Here is a 10,083-nt window from a genome sequence, read left to right on the forward strand (position 1 = left end):
CTCTCCCTCTCTCTCCTTCTCTCTCTCTCTCTCTCTCCTTCTCTCTCTCCTTCTCTCTCTCTCCCTCTCTCTCTCTCTCTCTCTCTCTCTCTCTCTCTCTCTCTCTCTCTCTCTCTCTCTCTCTCTCGCTCTCTCTCTCCTTCTCTCTCTCTCTCTCCCTCTCTCTCCCTCTCTCTCCTTCTCCCTCTCTCTCCTTCTCTATCTCCCTCTCTCTCTCCCTCTCTCTCTCCTTCTTCCTCTCTCTCCCTCTCTCCTTCTCTCTCCTTCTCTCTCCTTCTCTCTCTCTCCTTCTCTCTCTCTCTCCCTCTCTCTCCTTCTCTCTCTCTCTCCCTCTCTCTCTTTCTCTCTCCTTCTCGCTCCTTCTCTCTCTCTCCTTCTCTCTCCTTCTCTCTCCTTCTCTCTCTCTCTCTCCCTCTCTCTCCTTCTCTCTCCTTCTCTCTCCTTCTCTCTCTCTCTCTCTCTCCTTCTCTCTCTCCCTCTCTCTCTCTCCCTCTCTCCCTCTCTCTCTCTCTCCTTCTCCCTCTCTCTCCTTCTCTATCTCCCTCTCTCTCTCCTTCTCTCTCCCTCTCTCTCCTTCTCTCTCTCTCCTTCTCTCTCCTTTTCTTTCCTTCTCTCTCTCTCTCCCTCTCTCTCCTTCTCTCTCCTTCTCTCTCCTTATCTCTCTCTCTCTCTCTCCTTCTCTCTCTCCCTCTCTCTCTCTCCCTCTCTCCCTCTCTCTCTCTCTACCTCTCTCTCCTTCTCTATCTCCCTTTCTCTCTCTCCTTCTCTCTCCCCCTCTCTCTCTCCCTCTCTCTCTCCTTCTTCCTCTCTCTCCCTCTCTCCTTCTCTCTCCTTCTCTCTCTCTCTCCGGCTCTCGGGTGCGCTTGGTTCTCAGGAATGCAGCTGTGAGTCTTTTCGCCCGAGCTTAAGCCGACTCTTGTGTGAATCGTGTCAAAACAAGCGCACATCACTTAGTCCAGGAGAGCTGAGCGGAGCTGGGAGATGCTGAGAGGGGGGGTGGATGGGGGGGGGGCCTCCGCTGAGCTGTCCGGCCCTTAAGGTCACCTGGCAATTAACCTCTGACCCGGCAGCGGGACCCCGCCCTCGTTTCTCTGCATTTCTTCTGCGCTGTCTTTCTCGCACTTGCTCTACTTGTGTGTGTGGATCCTCTCCCACCTCATGGAGACTTTGGTTTTAAAGTCGGAGGCTGGTGCTCTCGGGTAAAAGATGACAGACACCTTCTTCTTCACTCACACCATGCTTCTGCTCTATCCTCTGTGCTTTAAAACACTTTCATGGGCGTCTTTGTTATAAAATGTATAAAATCGACACCTTGCATCTCAGGCTTCATCATAAAAACCCATCTTCGAGTCGAGCTTTTCCCTTTCTGTCGTCTTTTCCTCCTGCAACCCTTCTCCTCGTCTGCCCGGCCAAACTAATCCCCCCCTCCTCCTCCTCCTCCTCCTCCTCCTCCTCCTCCTCCTCCCCCTATCCCCCCGCCACCCCTGACCCCGCGCACCTCTTTGAATGTCACATGACCGTGCAGGTGTGGAGGGGTCTCTGCCCCGGCCGACCCCCAATTAGTGACCCTAATTAGTGGAGGGGCCCCCCCGATGGGCCGCTGAGCTGCTTTATGGGAGGGAGAGGGAGAGAGGGAGAGAGGGAGGGAGGAGAGAGCGTGGGAGGAGAGGGGGGGGCGGCAGGACAGTGATGCATTCCTAAAGGTCTGTGGACCCTCCAGAAACACACACAAACACGTCCGGCGGCGGCTGAAGGAAAACAGAGAGAGCTGGTTTGTTGACGCACAACAAACAGCTCCTGAGTGCTGATCTGGAATTGATCCGGTGGTCGCGTTACACACAAGACTTTCAACATGGGGCCGGTGGAACGCATCAGGTGCACATGCCGGGATAGTTCATGCATCCGTTATTTTTATTCTTTCATTTATTCAGACCCTCCCTCGCCCGGTTCTTCTGTTCTTCTTCACAGAGATGGCATCGAAAAACTGTCTTTTAGATTTACTGCGACAAACTGTTGCGACAATAAGAAATCATATGGAAGTCTCATTTCAGCTCTCTGGCCGATTTTTATTCAATAACCGTGTTTTTTTTAGTTTTCAGCACTGTGGATCCTGTACAACACTCCATATACACTTACTTCACATCATATGTGATATGTGTTCATATACACCATATTGATATTATATATCATTTTATACAATAATATTGTCTTTTGCACACTCTGTCTACATATTCTTAGACTCTTAGTATATTATATTACCTATTGTATAGTCAAATACTTATATTTATACCTCTACTATATATATATCATACTCTCTGTATATTCTTGTTTACGTAAGTCTATATACACATATTTATACATGTGTACATGTTATAATTACTATTATTATACCGCCATTACTATTATATATACTGTTGCTGCCATTATTACCATATACTGCTTTTATATTGGTATAATTACTATCATATATAAATATATATTATGTTATATTATATACTATATATACTGTACTATTCTTATATACTGTCTAACAATACCATTACCATCATATCATCAGTACTTTTACCATCATCTTGCCAATGCACCTTATCTATCTATTTTATTGTATTCTAACAATACCATTACCATCATATCATCAGTATTACCATCATCTTGACACTGCACCTTATCTACCTATTTTATTGTATTTTATCTTGTGCTTCTGTTTTTTATTCTTTCTACCTCAATATTTTTAATTTTATTGTATTGTATTTTATTGTATTCAAATATACCGGCTGCTATGACAACTTAATTTCCCTTCGGGGATGAATAAAGTACTCTATCTATCTATCTATCTATCTATCTATCTATCTATCTATCTATCTATCTATCTATCTATCTATCTATCTATCTATCTATCTATCTATCTATCTATCTATCTATCTATCTATCTATCTATCTATCTATCTATCTATCTATCTATCTATCTATCTATCTATCTATCTATCTATCTATCTATCTATCTATCTATCTATCTATCTATCTATCTATCTATCTATCTATCTATCTATCTATCTATCTATCTATCTATCTATCTATCTATCTATCTATCTATCTATCTATCTATCTATCTATCTATCTATCTATCTATCTAAAAGCAACACAGTTCAGGAGGTTCAGAGAATAAAGGCCGATTTACGCTTCTCCGTTTTTTCTAAAACGGACAGATAAGACCGCCCTATCCGTCGTGGAACGCCCTCTCCGAGCGCCTCGGAGAGCTTTTCGTACACCTCTGATCTTTCTAACTGTCCGTGTTTATTTCGGAGACCCCACGGACAGACCTTGGCTGTGATTGGTCCGCGAACGTCATCATTTCCGTACAACGTCATTTCCGGATTTCACATTTCCGGACCTCAAACTTCCTGCTTCTTTCCCTCATAACAAACACAAACACAACTACGATTCTACGATTAATGTGACGTGTGTGTTAAGCCAGCGGAGTTGTCCGGCTGACGGTGGCTCGTTAGAGCACTGAGGGCATGTGTGCACGGTCACATACGGTTATAACGAGCTTTCAAAACGGCGCTAGCGGGCTAGGCTAGCGGGCTAGCAACCATGCTAACTGCGGTGGTAACAGTGCAAGAACCCGCCGTCACGACTTTAATTCACCTTCTATCATGACACTGTTTCTATAATACCGTCAGGTTAGAAGCAAACACTGGGTAGTAGTTAGTGTCGGGAGTCCCTGCTGACTGTGTGTGGAAGCTGGGAGGGAAGCTAGCTAGCTCCGTGTAGCTGCATTAGCTGTTGCTAATCCCAAGACCGGGGAACCGTTGCACTAAGAAACGATTACATCAGCATTTTGAGCACTTTATTTTATTTAGTTGCCATCGTAGCCTACACTGTGTGTGAGGAAAGTGGGGAGTAAGTAAATAAACAGCGTGGACTTCTGATTACTCGTGAGGTAGGCTTCTCCAAGCTTGTCTTCCGTTGCGCCACCTACTGTTCTGGCGGTGAATTGTTTTCAACACGGAGAGGTATAAATTAAAAAGTATGCGTCCGATCTGTCCGTCCGTTTGTCCGTAACGGATTCGTAGAAGCATAATGGAGCCTTAACACACAAAGAAGCAACACAACAACTAAGAATCTAACATGAAACAGCAATGAACGACAAAGTAAAAACAAGTAATAAAACAATACGAAATTAAATTCTACGAGTGTATTTATATCGATGGTCAACCAGATCTAACGGAGCAGATTCTTATTGGTCCGCTGAGCTGTTGCATCATTGGTGGAAATCAAGGTTTTTAAGTGGTCGATAAATAAGTCATTTTTAAAAGCACAGCTGCCAAACACATGTGGCTCCAGCCTCCAGATATAAATATAAATAATCACTAGTCTAAAGAACTATTTCTATATGTTAAACGGGAGTAAAGAGCTGTGTAATGAGTCATGTCTGTTGATTATCTCTCTGTTATCGTTGTGTAGATTCTATATAAACGTGCAGTTGTGTGCTCCTGTATGTTCTCTTGACCTGCTGTGCTCTGACTGACCAGGATATTGATTGTAATTAATTAATTGGGAGTGGACGCTCTATTTCTCCTCTTGTAATAACGATGATTATTTTTATAATAACATTGACAGAACGTACATAATAAGGCAGCTGATGAGAGACTACAGGTTCAAAACAGCAATAAAAACCCAATTAGTGTGGCTGGTCAGTGAAGCTGTTTACCGCCACAGTTAGTTCCTGTGCTGCGAGGCGGGGGGGGGGGGCTGTTCCTTCTGTCCGTCCCCCTCCCCACCTTTAAAATACAGCCCACCCATCTGGTCTCCTTTCTGCCGGCTCTCTCGCCTTTTCCTCGCTCAAATAAAGGTGCCAATCACTGTAATTGGCTCCCTGCGGATCAATTGTCCCCGGCCCGGAGAAGAAGTAGTGCCCCATGCTGAAGTCTGGACCGGCCTGGTGGTGGTGGTGATGGTGGGGGGGGGGGGGTGGTGGTGTACATGAAGTGTGCTACTTTCACAGGCTGGTTCTCGCGCTGCAGATTATTCTGAATGTGACATGTCGCTGGTAAAGTTGTGGTTAGGAATGAGCAGACGGTGATGCGGCTGACAGGTAGGAGGCTCGGAGCACTGAGCTGAACTGTCCTTTGTCTTTTCACACAATGACGCCGGGCATCAAACAGCCGAGTGGTGGCTGTGGTCACTGTGGTCCGGCCACTTGCCGCTGCATCGTGAAAGGCCGACGCAGACCAGGGCTCGTTATCGTGATACTGAACTTTCAGAGACATTAAAAATGTGTAAAAAGAAATTGAATCCGTCTTTAATTAGTGAAGAAAATCATGTGTTTTTGTTACGAGAGCAACTGGAAAACATAATAACTTTCTTATTGGAGGTTTTTGAGTCAAATACATTCAATTTGTTTATTATTATTGATATGATTTACTTTGAAATGTCACATTTAATCATTTTATATAGAACACGTACAAGTTATATGTCTCAGTGTTTCTGGAGTTAAAGTACACAACATAAACACGATTAAAGGTTGTAAGAGCGAAGGGTTTTCTTGTTGAATTATGTTTATTCTAACATTTCAAACCCACTCCTGCCTCTTGAAAACTGCTTAGGAAGTTTGCACCATGTTGCAGAAGCTCTCAGGGATGTGTTGCACTAATATTTACTCAGTGCTACTTCCTCCAGTGCAGTGTTGTCCTGATAATGCATCAGATGAGGCAGTAACACAATAATTCACTGATGGAGTCGGAGGAACCTGTTGGAATTGTTTGCATTGACTTTCATGGTTTGCTGATAGAAACCTTTTACGTCTTGTATTCATGAGCAGACGTTGCCGGGGTGGATGTTGGTTTAAAAATAAAGATTTTGCTTTTTTTTATCAGAGTTTTTTCAACAACTGCCCCGAGACGGGTCGTCCAACGTGGTTTAGACTAAAGCGCCATAACCACAATGTCCACAGTTTGAGTCTTGGTCTCCGACGTGTGTAGCATGTTTCTTTGTGTGTCAACATGTTAAGAAAATGCTTCCTTTGAGAAAACAATCTTATTTTGCTTTTAAATCATCTTTCAGGTCCTTAGATTTTGTGGAAACTTAATCTTAGGCTTGGGAATAGAAGCCGAGTTTGTTTTGGAACCATTTGGTCAAACTCTTACTCACGTTTGAATCTGGTAAAACAGATTTTTGGTCAAACTGTTCTACTCAAAGAATTTCAATAGAGGAGGAGAAGCAGAACGTGGGGCAGAAGGATTCTGCTCTGAACTCCAGGAGCGACCTCTGGAACCTTAAAACCCACTTTAGAAACCTAAAATTATAATTATTGTGCAATGTCAATCACATTCAGACCTTGTGTCCCTTTACAGGTCATGAAATAAACTTGTAGATTCACCTTCGACATCCTGCCGCCTTTTCCCTAATTTGCCAGCAAACAACCTGAGTCGTTCCACATTCGCACAAGCATATTTTCACATTTTCATCCAATCTCTGTCCCAAGGGCGCGTCGGTTTAGCAATCTGCAGCAAAACAAAAAATTTAAAGTGCAATGTACTAACTGGCACAGAAAGACCTGCAGAGGTGACACGTCCACCGCCTTGCTGTTTGTGCCACGGCGGACAAAGAAGCCAAGGTTGTTAATAAAGCTGCGAGCACGCCCAAACCCAGAGAGTGAATAGAGGAAGCTCAGACATGCAGAAGTCACTCAAACACAAAGAGAATCTCATATTTCCCCTGAAAGGCAGTTTTGGATGAGCAGCTTTTTCTGACTCGCATCTTTATTCCGTTACAAACAGCGAACGTTTGAAATCACATTTTCTTCCTGATTAAGTTGAAAAACGGAGCATCTCCGTGGCCTTGAGGTTTGAGAGTGAGAGACGACAAGAACAGAACACAGGAGGCAGAATACATAGACATATATTTATATGCATATGAATAAAAATACATATACATATTGTACAGTATCTGGGCCGAGCGTGAAAACAGCTCTGTCAGCCCAGAAACAGAAGTAAGCCTCTTTAAATAAGTGCAAAATGTTAATGAGACAAAGAACTGTAAAGCATATAAAGTCTTTTTTTTTCTGAACGTTCCTTCGCATTTTGTTTTTCCTGTTAAAATCACACGGAGCGGACATGGAGATAACTTGTGCAAAGACCCATTTATATATATATTTATATATAAATTTATATCTATGTACATAGAGTTTGTTCATCATAAGTAGTAGCTGGTGCCATTAGCTTGACATTAACTTTTACTGCTCAAAGAAAAAAAGACGTTGCAGAAGTTGTGCATAAAGAAAAAGTGAACCTAGAAGAAGTGTATTTTTTTTTTCTTTCTTTAAATAAAAGGAACATTTCACACAATCTGAGAAGGAGGTGTCCATCCAGAGGGTCGTGGTGTTTCTGAGGTGTCGGCAGAACAAGTGCAGGATGTCACAGATTGCACAAAACAAAAAATAAAGCAACAGAAGAAAAGCAGAACCCAAGAAAAAGAAAGAAGGCTTGTGTTGAACTGATGCAAAGTTTCCCTGGAGCTGGATCCTTCCGCCCGCAGCCCAGGATCTACTTTGTGAACCACCAGTAAAGTGACAGAATGTGGAGACAGTGCTGCAGTTTGAAGGAAATCAAGAAAATGGAGAGACAATTTTTTTTTTGTAACGACTCAAAATACAAAAAACAGTTTCTCGAACATTCTAAACCTCCTCTTGTCCCATCGATTGAGAGACAAGTGGGAACACGATGAATTCCAAAAGGCTCCTTCATCTTCCTGGTGTGGAGAGTTTGGACTTTAAATCAACGCTAAAGCTACAAATCAAAAAAAAAATGGAATATTCCAGTTTAGAAGTCTGTGTTTTGCTCGCAGCTCAGCGGGAAAGCAATTCAGCAAAAGGAAAAAGGAGAAGAGGGTTTGTGAAAGAGGTGCATCCGCCTCACATGAGAAACCAGCCTCCTGACCTCTCGGCTTCATCTCGCCCGCTCAATATTTGATGTCGCAGCGTGTGAATTATGGATGGTGCTTATAGAAAATAATAGTGTTCAACAGCAGCACAGGTGCAGCGCTGCAAAGAGCCGTGAGTCGATAACAGGGGTCGGAACACAACAACAACAAATCTCCCTCCGCCCGCTGCGGCGCTACACGGGCGCAAAGAGGCCCGGGCGAGGGGGGGGGGGTTCTCGAACATTTTCACAGGCCGAGGTCGGAACCTGTCTGTGCACTCTGCGAGAAATGTTTTCACAAAATGGAAACGGGCGCTCAGCGGGTTTTTCGGCGGCGACCCGGCCTTGGCTCGGTAGCGCCTCGGTTTTGAATGGATGTCATAGGAGCGGCCTTTTCTTTTCGAGTCACCTTCGGCAAACGTGAGCGAGCGAAGAATGAAGAGAATGAACTCCAGACCTATGAATCCATACATGGAAATGAAACGGTGAAAAGGGTGGGAATGACTCGTGTGACACGTGGAAGCTGAAGGTCGCGGCAGGTGAGTCGGGAGTTTCTTTGGACGATGAGGAAACGTGGACGTATGGCATCATAAAGGAGAAAAATATAAAACGTAATAATAGAGCTGAAGCTTCCTTTATACGCGTTTTCTGAATCGGAGGTCGATTTCGGTTCAAACCAATTGACCGAGGTCGAAGCTTATTTAACAAATAACAGATTTTTTTTTTTGTATCCAGAGTAAATCCGGACTTTTCCTGATTTCAAATAAAAAGGGAAAATACAAATCTGCAAACATAAAGTGCTTTTCGACGGGGGGGGGCAAGCGGAGGAGAGAGAAGACGGGCAAATCAAAATCTATACGAGAAAAATGGAGCAAACACGAAACTATCAATTTAAGAGAAATAAACGACAAAAGAGAAAGAATGTGTTGCCGACTTAAAGAAGGTTGTTTTCTTTCAAATTAAATTTAGCGAGAGTGTTGATTTATAATTTAATAACTTCGTACAGTAAAAGTTACAAAGTCGTTTAGTTTTATTATGGATATGACCTGAAATATGTTGGATAGCTGCTGCTGTTGTGATGATGACGAGTTCAAAATATACCAGAGAAGAAAAAACATTTGAGATGATGGAACGTTTGGTATATTTCTGCTTGAGAACATGACGGAATACTTCTGTCGATCAATGGAATCATCGTTTGTAGCTTCGGCCCGGAACCACAACTCCGACTCCAAATTTTGTCTCATTAAATACGTAACGAAAAACCGTAAAACTTACGCGTCTGATTTACTCAACGTCTTTCTGGCTGTTCGCTGAAAGAGAAACCGGGACACCCGTGAGTCGTGGATTCACCCGGGGGTTCAAAGGTCGTTTCTCTCGACCTCGACTGACTGGAGGACACGAAAACGCTTTGGCAGTCGAACCATCTTCCTTCCTCCTCCTCCTCCTCCTTGTGTTCTTTTTATATTAATCAGATCTAGATATGTGATTCTGCATCGTTGGTCCAGATCCTACCACATAAACAAACACAACCAAATCAAGAATTTACAAAAACTACCGCTGGACACCAAACAGACTGATATTAAAAATGCTACGATTCTTTTTTTTTTTGTTGTTGTCATTTCTTTTTTTTTCAGTGTTTCTTTCCATTTTGTGATCAGCACATCAACTAAAAAATCAAACATGGCCACTTGAAGAGAAACGTGAACAAGCTGCTGGATTTGAAACGCTGCTGCTCTTCTCCTTCAGATACTGATTCGATCCCAACGTGTCAAGTAATCTTTTTTTTTTCCTGAACAGCAGATGACGGCCTGTAAAGAGAGAAACGAACCACACGTACAAACTCACTGGACAAAAAAAATAAAACCCACTGCGAAGTCATTTAAACCCACTGTGAAGAGAGCGGTGATAACAACGTCTGTCAGCGGTCACGCAACACACACACACACACACACACACGGCATTTTGCAAAAAAGAAATTCACAAGTTTTTTTCTTCTTTTTTTTTTTTTTTATGTGGGAGAGTCTCCGTCACATCGCGTCCTTTCCACCATTTTGTGTCAGTGTGCCGAACAGTGCTGTGGACACAAAATGGTGCCGCAAGGAAAAGCCACCTGGTCTCTTCCTCTCGTGATCCAGGGGGGTGTCTTAGCCCCTTTGCCCCA

The sequence above is a fragment of the Limanda limanda genome, chromosome 22 (genome assembly GCF_963576545.1).
Source record: "Limanda limanda chromosome 22, fLimLim1.1, whole genome shotgun sequence".
Lineage (NCBI taxonomy): Eukaryota > Metazoa > Chordata > Actinopteri > Pleuronectiformes > Pleuronectidae > Limanda > Limanda limanda.